The 9,688-nt window shown below is 40.9% G+C and overlaps 2 non-coding genes across 2 annotated transcripts; both read right to left on the bottom strand.

Moving 5' to 3' along the window:
• Positions 1-1,470: 1,470 nt before the first annotated feature.
• On the bottom strand, positions 1,471-1,577 carry LOC120278344. Its single transcript, XR_005541679.1, has one exon. It is a non-coding gene; the product is annotated as a small nucleolar RNA R71 (small nucleolar RNA).
• Positions 1,578-9,229: 7,652 nt separating this feature from the next.
• On the bottom strand, positions 9,230-9,336 carry LOC120278310. Its single transcript, XR_005541647.1, has one exon. It is a non-coding gene; the product is annotated as a small nucleolar RNA R71 (small nucleolar RNA).
• Positions 9,337-9,688: the final 352 nt, after the last annotated feature.

The raw sequence follows: 9,688 nt of genomic DNA, 5'->3' as shown, positions 1-9,688 counted from the left end.
CTTGTTTTTGTTGAGATCGATATGTTTGTTTGTATGATGGCACACTAGACCCCCAAGGCCACCGGATGTAGGTGAACCTTGGGGGGTTCATCATGTATTGTGGATGCTACACTTTTACTTTAGAATGCATTGGTGTGATTTATGGTTTGGCTCATTGTTCTTCATGTCTAGAACTATGAAATGGAGAGATCCTTAGTTCTTTGTTGAGTTGTACATGTAGGTGTGACCTACTCACATGTACTAGATCCTTAATGAGCTAGAAGGGGTTTAATCGTATCGACATGCCGAGAAATTGGATGTTGGTAGCCTCTCCGACTTTTAAGGGTAGATTTAGGTTGAGTGTATCCTTAGTGCGTGATCCTCCTTTACTTAACATAATCAAAGGAATGTGATTGGGGAGACATCCTTGTCATCATTAGTATGGGATTAGGGTTTAATCGCCGAGAGATTGGGGTTGAACTAATTTTGAGATCCGTCGGTCTAAATCACCTTTGCTATTTTGTTCTTGTGCATCCATATGTCATGATGACCCCTCATGGGGATCCTCATCGCTAGGCCTATTCTTATCATCATTGCTCTTGTGATTTTCTTGCTTGTCTTTGAATTACTATACTTGTGTTTTATTTACCTTCGTGCTTGTATTAAAGTAGTATGCCATGCTTAAGTTTTAAGGTTAGAAAGTAAGTGATGGAGGAGTAATAGGAGCTCTTTAGCCCCGTGGAATATGACCCCTGTGTCACTCACAAGGTATTACTTGGTGATCCTGTACACTTGTGGGTGAGCATATCAAGTTTTTGGCGCCGTTGCCGTGGATCTTAAGGAATTCTAGGAACTTCTAGCTTATTGCTCTAACCATTTTTTTGTTCTTTTCTTTTATTTCTTGTTTTCATTTTCTTATTTTTTTTTCTTGATCTTAACTTTCTTTATCTTTCTTGACTTTGCAAGGTAATGTGCATGACACGAGCAAATCGATCAAATTTAGTTGCACATGATAGTGAAATTGAGAGAACCTTGCATCGAAGAATTAGAGAAGTGGGTGAAAGCACCAGTGAAATAAACATCGAGATTGAGGACAGAGAATCTGTGATCATGGCCGAAGAAAGACGATCTTTATCTGAGTATGAAAGGCCACAATTTACGGGTGAAGAATTTAGTGTGCAACCACGATCCATCGCCACAAACAATTTTGAGATCAAGGCAAGCACCATTGGCATGATCCAAAATTCAGTCCAATTTAATGGTCTTGCAAATGAAGATGCCCATGATCATCTCTCCCATTTCCTTCAAATTTGTTCTACCTTCAAGGTAAACGGGGTGATAGATGATGCGATCCGGCTGTGACTATTCCCTTTTAGTTTGAGAGATGGAGCATACCGGTGGCTCACATCCTTACAGCCGGGATCGATCAAAACATGGAAAGATATGGTGGAAAAGTTTTTGGGAAGGTATTTTTCTCCTAGCAAAGCGGTGAAATTAAGGCAAGAAATTTTGGCATTCAAACAAGGAGAGTTTGAGACACTATTTGAAGCTTATGAGAGATTGAAAGACCTTCTTCAAAGATGCCCCCATCATGGCTTTGCTTCTTGGATGCGGGTTCAGATCATCTACAACGGGTTGAATTATGCAACTCATCAATTAATTGATGCCGCAGCAGGTGGATCTCTTAGCAACAAGTACCCCGACGAAGCCGAGCAACTACTTTAATCAATGGCAAGCAATGAGTCTCATTGGGCCTCAAGAGATGCACCACAAAAAGGGGCCGGAATTTATGAAGTCAATGCTAATGATGCTCTTGCCGCGAAGGTTGATGTTTTGTCTCAGAAGCTAGATATGCTCATGGGGAGTAGCTCAATGTCAGAGTTGGTGATGAGTTGTAGCACTTGTGGTGGAGGGCATGGAGTCGCTCAATGTCCTATTGCTAGCTCCTCCGTCGCCCCAATTGAAAATGCTGATTATATTGGGGGACAAAGACCACAAGGGAACCCCTACAGCACAACTTATAATCCGGGGTGGAAACACTACCCAAACTTTTCATGGAATCAGGGGCAACAACAAAAAGTTACACCACCTCCACAAGGTTCCCAAATACAACAACCAATTTTGGAGAAGAGGTTCACCATTCAAGATGTGCTCACTAAGTTCATGATTAACACTGAATCAAGGTTCAACAACATAACTAGCAGTATGGACACTCAGTTCAGTAAGGTGAATGCTCAACTTGCTCAACTTGCTCAACACGCGGGACAGTTCAATGAGATAGGCTCCATTTTGCGAAACCTTCAAGCTTCTGTCCAATCCCTTGAGCACCAAGTGGGGCAACTTTCTAAAGCAAATTCTGAGCAACCTACAGGCAGTCTTCCTAGCAACACTGAGGAGAATCCAAGAGAGCACTTGAAGGCCATCGCCCTTAGAGGCGGGAAACAAGTTGAGACAAGAGTTGGAGTTGACACAAGTGTCAAGGAGACTAGGGTAGCCGAAGTGGAAGACCCTAACGTAGTGGAGGAAGTTATTGAGAAAAGAAAGCAAAGTGAAGATAAGGAAAGTCCACAAAGGGGTTTATCAAAGCCGTCTGAATACAAACCTCCAATTCTCTATCCGGCCAGATTGAAACAAGATAAGGAGGATGCTCAATTCAGAAAATTTATCAACATCTTCAAGCAACTTCACATAAACATACCGATTGTGGAATCTTTAACTCAAATGCCAAAGTATGCCAAGTTTTTAAAGGAATTGCTAACAAACAAGAGAAAGTTGGAAGAAGAGGGCACAGTTGCAGTCTCGGGAAATTGCTCGGCCATTCTGGAGAAGAAGCTCCCACAAAAATTGAAAGATCCGGGAAGCTTCATAATCACATGTGTACTAGAGGATGGAATTCAAGAAAATGCCCTAGCAAACTCGGGCGTAAGCATTAATGTTATGACCTACACCATGTATATGAAGCTTGGTCTTGATGAACTTAGACCCACGAGAATGATTCTACAATTGGCAGATCGATCAACAAGGAAGCCTCGTGGGATTGTAGAAGATGTGATTATCCGGGTGGACAAATTTGTGTTTCCTGTGGATTTTGTCATCATGGATATTGATGAAGATGTGGAGACACTGTTGATTCTTGGTCAGCCATTCCTCACTACCTCCGGTACCCTAATCGACCTTAAAGGAGGAAAATTAACATTAAGAGTTGGTGAGGAAGAAGCAGTGTACACTCTACCGGCGGCCATGAAACATTCTTTAGACCATGATGACATGCTCTATTTTGTTGATGAAACTGAACTTTTGATTTCTGATTGTGTGTAGGAAGTACTATCATTAAACCCATTGGATGAGTACTTGGGAGAGCTAGAAAATGAAGATCAAGAAGAACCTCACTCTCCTCCTCCAAGTTCTAATTTGAAGATGCCAATGGAGAAGGTTATATGCACCAATGCCAAAGATAAAGAAAAGAAAGATTCAATGTTGAAAAAGATTTGGAGGGAGGTTCGGGGAAAGAAGAAGAAACATAGTACTCGTTCTCATCAAACACCTCAAGAAAAGAAGGTACAATCTTCACCTTCCTTTGTTCATGAAAAGTGTGAAGTTTATTCAATGATGTCCTTGAATTTACCGGGAAGAAGCACCAACAATTCAAAGATAACCGGGGAAAATTTCAAATTATTCCAGCCCCGTAAGGTAAGTGAAAAGGTACGTCAGGCTTGTGACGTTAAACAAGCGCTTCTTGGGAGGCAACCCAAGCATTCAGGGGTTTATTTTCATGTTTGTTTGTTCTTTGTGTTCATGTTCTTGTTCTTGTCATTTTTCGTATTTTCTTAGAGTTGTGAATTTGAATAATTCCATGCCTTAACTATTTCGGTCATCATAATCATTGTTCATGTGGTTGTTTACTTAATTTTGTTGTGGAGTTGCACTTGTTTGGGCTATCATTTTATGTGTTAGATCGAAATTTTGAATCATTAGTTCATGGTGGAGATGATTTTAGAACACTTTGTAGCCATGCCCATGTGTTTGGAGAAGGAAATAAGACTTTATAACATGTTTTGAGAGCCTTACGGCCTCTATGAGGAGTGCATAGAGGTCCTAAAAAAAAATCCAGAAACTTTGAACTACTCTTCACGGGCTCTATGAGGAGTGCATAGAGCCCATCAAAGACCATCCAGAACTTTTTAACTAGGCTTCACGGGCTCTATGAGGAGTGCATAAAGACCATCAAGAAAATCCATAAACTTTGAACTACTCCTCGCGGGCTCTATGAGCACCTCATAGAGGCCGTGAAGACTCTTATTCTCCATGTGAACCTTGCCAACTTGTCTCTCTCTTCATTCTTCTTCTTCTCCAACCGAGACTTAGCTTCCATGATTTACCTCTCCATTGCCAGATCTCACTAAATGTTGCTCTAAATCATCTCCACAACTCCTTGGGAAGTAGATCTAGTGTTCTCCTTCAAGCTCCACTCAAGTGCTCTACATCTTTGTTGGTATGAAGCTTGTTGTGAATGAAATCTTTTCTTTTCTTTTCTTCTTGCTTTCTTGAGCTTGTGTGTGGATGTTTCAAGCTTTTAGCTTGTATTTTATGGTATGAACATCATGTCTTTGTATATCTTGAATTTTTGTATAAATTTTTTTCGAATTCATGATTTGGGGGAAACTCTTGGAAAATGAATAGTACCCATACTGTCTCAATGAGCTCCTCATTGAGACCCGTATGGACATTATTCACTTCATATTCTTCATGTTTTAGCCCTTCTCATGCCATATGATGCATGCTTTTTGATTCCTTTCATTCTCATTTGAATTTTTTTTATTGATGTAGGAATGCCACAAGTCAAGATATTTGCCTCCAAACGTCCAAGAAACACAATGCCAACCCCGAAGAACCACACTTTAAGCATGCTTATTATAAGGCTAAGTGTGAAGGTTCGAAGACCAAACCATGTGGCACACTTCATCACATAGAAGGGGGTATTTTGAATTTTTTTTTTTGGGAAGCGTGAATAATTCAAGGAATTACTTTCACATGGTTTTTGGTGAATCTATTCTCAATTGATGATCCTACCTTTCACCAACTTACTTTGGAGGTTTTGAGCAATTTCGAAGCACACTAAGACAACCACATCTTCAACATCTTGTGATGACTAGTTGGACATTTGAGCATGGACATTTGTTTTACTTCTTTAGTTTATTTCTTGCTTTACTTTTGATGCAAGTGTGTTTGTTTGATTGTAATAAGTTGGGAAGGGGATGCCCTACCAACATTGTGTACAAATTTGCTACTCTTTATCTAGTACTTGTGTGTTTGGACTACTCTCTAGTATTTATTTTTGCAATCTTAAATTTTTGTTTGGAATGATAATGCCCCTTTATGCCGTGCAGGGCATTAAAGGAGCTTGGTGAGCCTTCCCATATTTCATGGAAGCCGGACCCGACATGCAACGCTTGCAACACCTTTTGTTCGGGTCACCTCTCGCCGGATGGACAAGAATAACCGGGGAAGTTCGTTCCACCCTCCTCTATTGTTTCATTGCATATATTATTATGTTTTTCATGATTAGTGTACATTGGGGACAATGTACAACACTAGGTGGGGGTGGGTGTATTGTATGATCTAGGTTATTGTTTACATGCTAGTGATACCCATGATGGCTTGTTCATTATTGTAAGACTCTTATAGCATGGATTAATGATTGATTTGAGTTACATATTTGTTATTGTACTCTATTGAATCATGTTTCACCTATAGTATTGGTCTTGGAGTGTTAAGTTCTTTCATTTAATGAACTCTTAAAAACTTCTGAGTCTTGCTGAGCTAGCCCTAGTTTTGTGGCATGTAGAGTAGTCTGAAGACATGATCTAGCAAGAATGTAAAAAAAAAAAAAGAGTCCATGTCAGTATTCCTCTGCTAATGAAACATGAATGCATCTATATAGACTGTAATCGAGTAGTTGGGTGGCTCTTGTGCCTAACCAGCATGTGCACCCTTCAGAAAGATTTTTCGTGCAATCTATGTTAGTCGAACTCGAAAAAGAAAGAAAAATGAATTGAAATGAAAATAAAAACCCTAGTGATCTTTTTGGCTACCTACTAGAGGTTTTGAGAAGAATAGGGAGTTAGTTCAAGTTTAGAGCTTAAAAGGATCTTACTTGTTCATTGGAGTGGCAATTAGCATTCTAACACCTAGTACTCTTGCCTGTAGAGTGATTAGCATCTAGAGCTGTACTGATTGAAGTCAGTGGGCTAGATCAGATCAGGGCAGATGAAATACAAGGTTCGCACACATGGCACAGACATATAGAGGTGAGCCAAGATATTTCTGTTGTGCTTACTGTTTGTAACTCATCATCTAGTTATCATTTTCTATTGCTTCTGGAGTCTTGTATTTATTTGAGCCGGATGTAATACATTTAGCCCCTTATCATTATCTTTATTTTTCATTATGTGTTTGCTTGGGGACAAGCAAATGCTTAGGTGTGGGGATATTTGATAAGTGTCTAAATGTACATATTTGAGTACATGTATTTGTTACCTCTAGCATGCATTTTCATGAGAATTGATGCTTGTTTTGTGCTTAATCGTGTGTTATTTGCTTTTCAGGGCACAGGAACGCCATGGAAGACACGAGGATATGATTTGGGCGAAAAAGAGAAGAAAACCAGATGGAAGTACTGTAGCAGTGGCACTGTGTTATTTAACACTATAGCAAGATACTGTAGCTGTCACTGTAGCACCTGGAGAGTTTCGAATTAGGGATCTAATCATGGCATATGGCCTCAATGCTGCCCGTTATGGAGCCCGGGATGATCACTGTAGCTATAATAGAAGATATTTACTTGATGGAGTTTGCCTATCCCAAATAGTGTCAATGTGGAGGCCATAGCGAGTGGCATAGCACTCGGGATGGAGGCCATAGGGAGTGGTATGGCACTCGGGATGGAGGCCATGAAGGGGGGTATGATGACTGGTATATAGAGGGATTTTGGAAAGAGATTGGGGGACTTTTGGCTAGGCTTTTGGAGAGCGGAGGGCAGACTTTTGGAGACTCTTGGCAGCCAACACTTGGGAAGAAGAGGAGAAAGGAAGAGATCATTTTTTTGAAGAGTGCTTTGGCTTGAGGCTTGGGAAGATCAAGGGCTAGATCTCAAGGGGAAAGCTTCATAATCAAAGGAGGAGGAGTTTCCGCCTTTCTTTGGGCTTGAAGAAGCGTCATTCGGCCGGCATTGTCCTTCTTCATCATCATTCGGACTAGGGAGTGTCATTTATGCATTCACTTCTTGTTTTTGTTGAGATTGATATGTTTGTTTGTATGATGGCACACTAGACACCCAAGGCCACCGGATGTAGGTGAACCTTAGGGGGTTCATCATGTATTGTGGATGCTACACTTTTACTTTAGAATGCATTGGTGTGATTTATGGTTTGGCTCATTGTTCTTCATGTCTAGAACAATGAAATGGAGAGATCCTTATTTCTTTGTTGAGTTGTAAATGTAGATGTGACCTACTCACATGTACTAGATCCTTAATGAGCTAGAAGGGGTTTAATCGTATCGACATGCCGAGAAATTGGATGTTGGTAGCCTCTCCGACTTTTAAGGGTAGATTTAGGTTGAGTGTGTCCTTAGCGCGTGATCCTCCTTTACTTAATGCAATCATAGGAATGTGATTAGGGAGAGATCCTTGTCATCATTCGTATGGGATTAGGGTTTAATCACCGAGAGATTGCGGTTGAACTAATTTTGAGATCCGTCGGTCTAAATCACCTTTGCTATTTTGTTCTTGTGCATCCATATGTCATGATGACCCCTCATGGGGATCCTAATCCCTAGGCCTATTCTTATCATCATTGCTCTTGTGATTTTCTTGCTTGTCTTGGAATTACTATACTTGTGTTTTATTTACCTTCTTGTTTGTATTAGAGTAATATGCCATGCTTAAGTTTTTAGGTTAGAAAGTAAGTGATGGAGGAGTAATAGGGGCTCTTTAGCAACATGGAATACGACCCCTGTGTCACAAACATTGTATTACTTGGCGACCCCGTACACTTGCGGGTGAGCATATCAGGGACCTTCCACCTGGACCAAAGGGTTAGGTCTATAATTAGGAAGATATTTATCACTTGAAATCCCTAGAGCTCTTTGCAACTCTATTCGAGTGCGAGGTTGAGAGGTTATCTAATCTCTCCTCCGGGACATGTATAGAGTTAGGCATAGTTGACCTTAGACTTGGCACTATGTAATTAAGGATTTCCACGACTCACCATTGCATCGATTAAGAAGCATAATAGAGTGTTCTTGCACTTGAAACAATTATCCTAGGTGGAGCATTATCCGAGTACCCCATCTTTATCGATTACCTTACCTCCTCCTTTACTCGTGCTCTCTTACTTGTTGCTTTTACTTTTGAGAATTGAATCATTGTCACACTTATCACTATTGATCTTTCACATAGCTAAGAAGTGGATTAAGTGTTTTTATTCCCTAATTCCTGTGGATTCTATACCCGTTCATTCGGGATTATTACTTCGACAAACCCGTGCACTTGCGGGATATACGCAAGGGGACCTTGTCAAGTTTTTGGCTCCGTTGCCGGGGAGTAGGCGTTTAGAGATACTTTGCACTTTATTTCTTAGCTATTTCACCATACATTCTATTTCATATTTTCTTATTCTATCATCGTTCTGATTTCTTTTTCTTTCTTTTTTGGGTGCAGCTCCAGGTTATGACCTGAGGGAATCCCTCAATATTGATTGAAGGAGATCCTGAGCTTGAACGTACACTTAGAAGAAAAGGGAAAGAGCCTGTGCAAGAACAGTCTAATTTAGCTGATTTGGAAGTGGAAGGATCTGAAAACATGGCAGAACAGAATGAGCAACAGCGGACATTATCTGATTATGCCAGACCTTTAGTGTTGGGGGCACAATCGAGCATTGTGCGTCACCTGATTATAGCTCAGAACTTTGAGTTGAAGCCGGCATTCATCCACATGTTGTAGCAATCCACACAGTTCAACGCTTTGGCCGATGAGGATCCAAACAGTCATATAGATAGTTTTCTCGAGGTGTGTGATATACTGAAGATAAACGGAGTGACGGATGATGCCATCAAGTTGAGAGCCTTCCCATTTTCCCTAAAGGGGAGAGCGAAGCAGTGGCTACACTCATTATCTAGAGCATCGATTACCACATGGGAGGAGATGGTAGAAGCTTTTCTTGCCCGTTATTTCCCTCCCGGAAAATCTGCAAAGTTGAGGAATGAGATCTCGTCCTTTGTTCAGTTGGAATTGGAGTCTCTATTTGAGACATGGGAAAGGTTCAAGGAACTCCTGAGAAAGTGCCCGCAAAATGGATTTTTGGAGTGGATGATTGTTCAGACCTTTTACAATAGTTTGAATCCAAGTGCAAGGCAAACTCTTGGATACGGAAGCAGGAGGTACCTTAGGTAGCAAGACCCCAGATGAGGCCCATCAGTTGATTGAAGAAATGGGGCTAAACAGCTACCAATGGAATGCTAGGGAGAAGAAAAAGGTGGCCGGTCTCCATGAAATAGATGTGGTAACTTCATTGGCGGCTCAAGTGGAAAATTTGAATAAGAAGTCAGATCTTCTAACTTCAAATAGAGTGTCGGCCGTGACTAATTGCACCGGGTGCGGAGGATGACATGCTCCCTCCGATTGCCAGATCTCTATCGGTGATGTTTCTTC

This window comes from Dioscorea cayenensis, chromosome 15 (genome assembly GCF_009730915.1).
Source record: "Dioscorea cayenensis subsp. rotundata cultivar TDr96_F1 chromosome 15, TDr96_F1_v2_PseudoChromosome.rev07_lg8_w22 25.fasta, whole genome shotgun sequence".
In the NCBI taxonomy this organism is placed as follows: Eukaryota; Viridiplantae; Streptophyta; class Magnoliopsida; order Dioscoreales; family Dioscoreaceae; genus Dioscorea; species Dioscorea cayenensis.
Note: the sequence above shows the minus strand (reverse complement) of the source record. Positions and strands in the feature narration are given on the sequence as shown.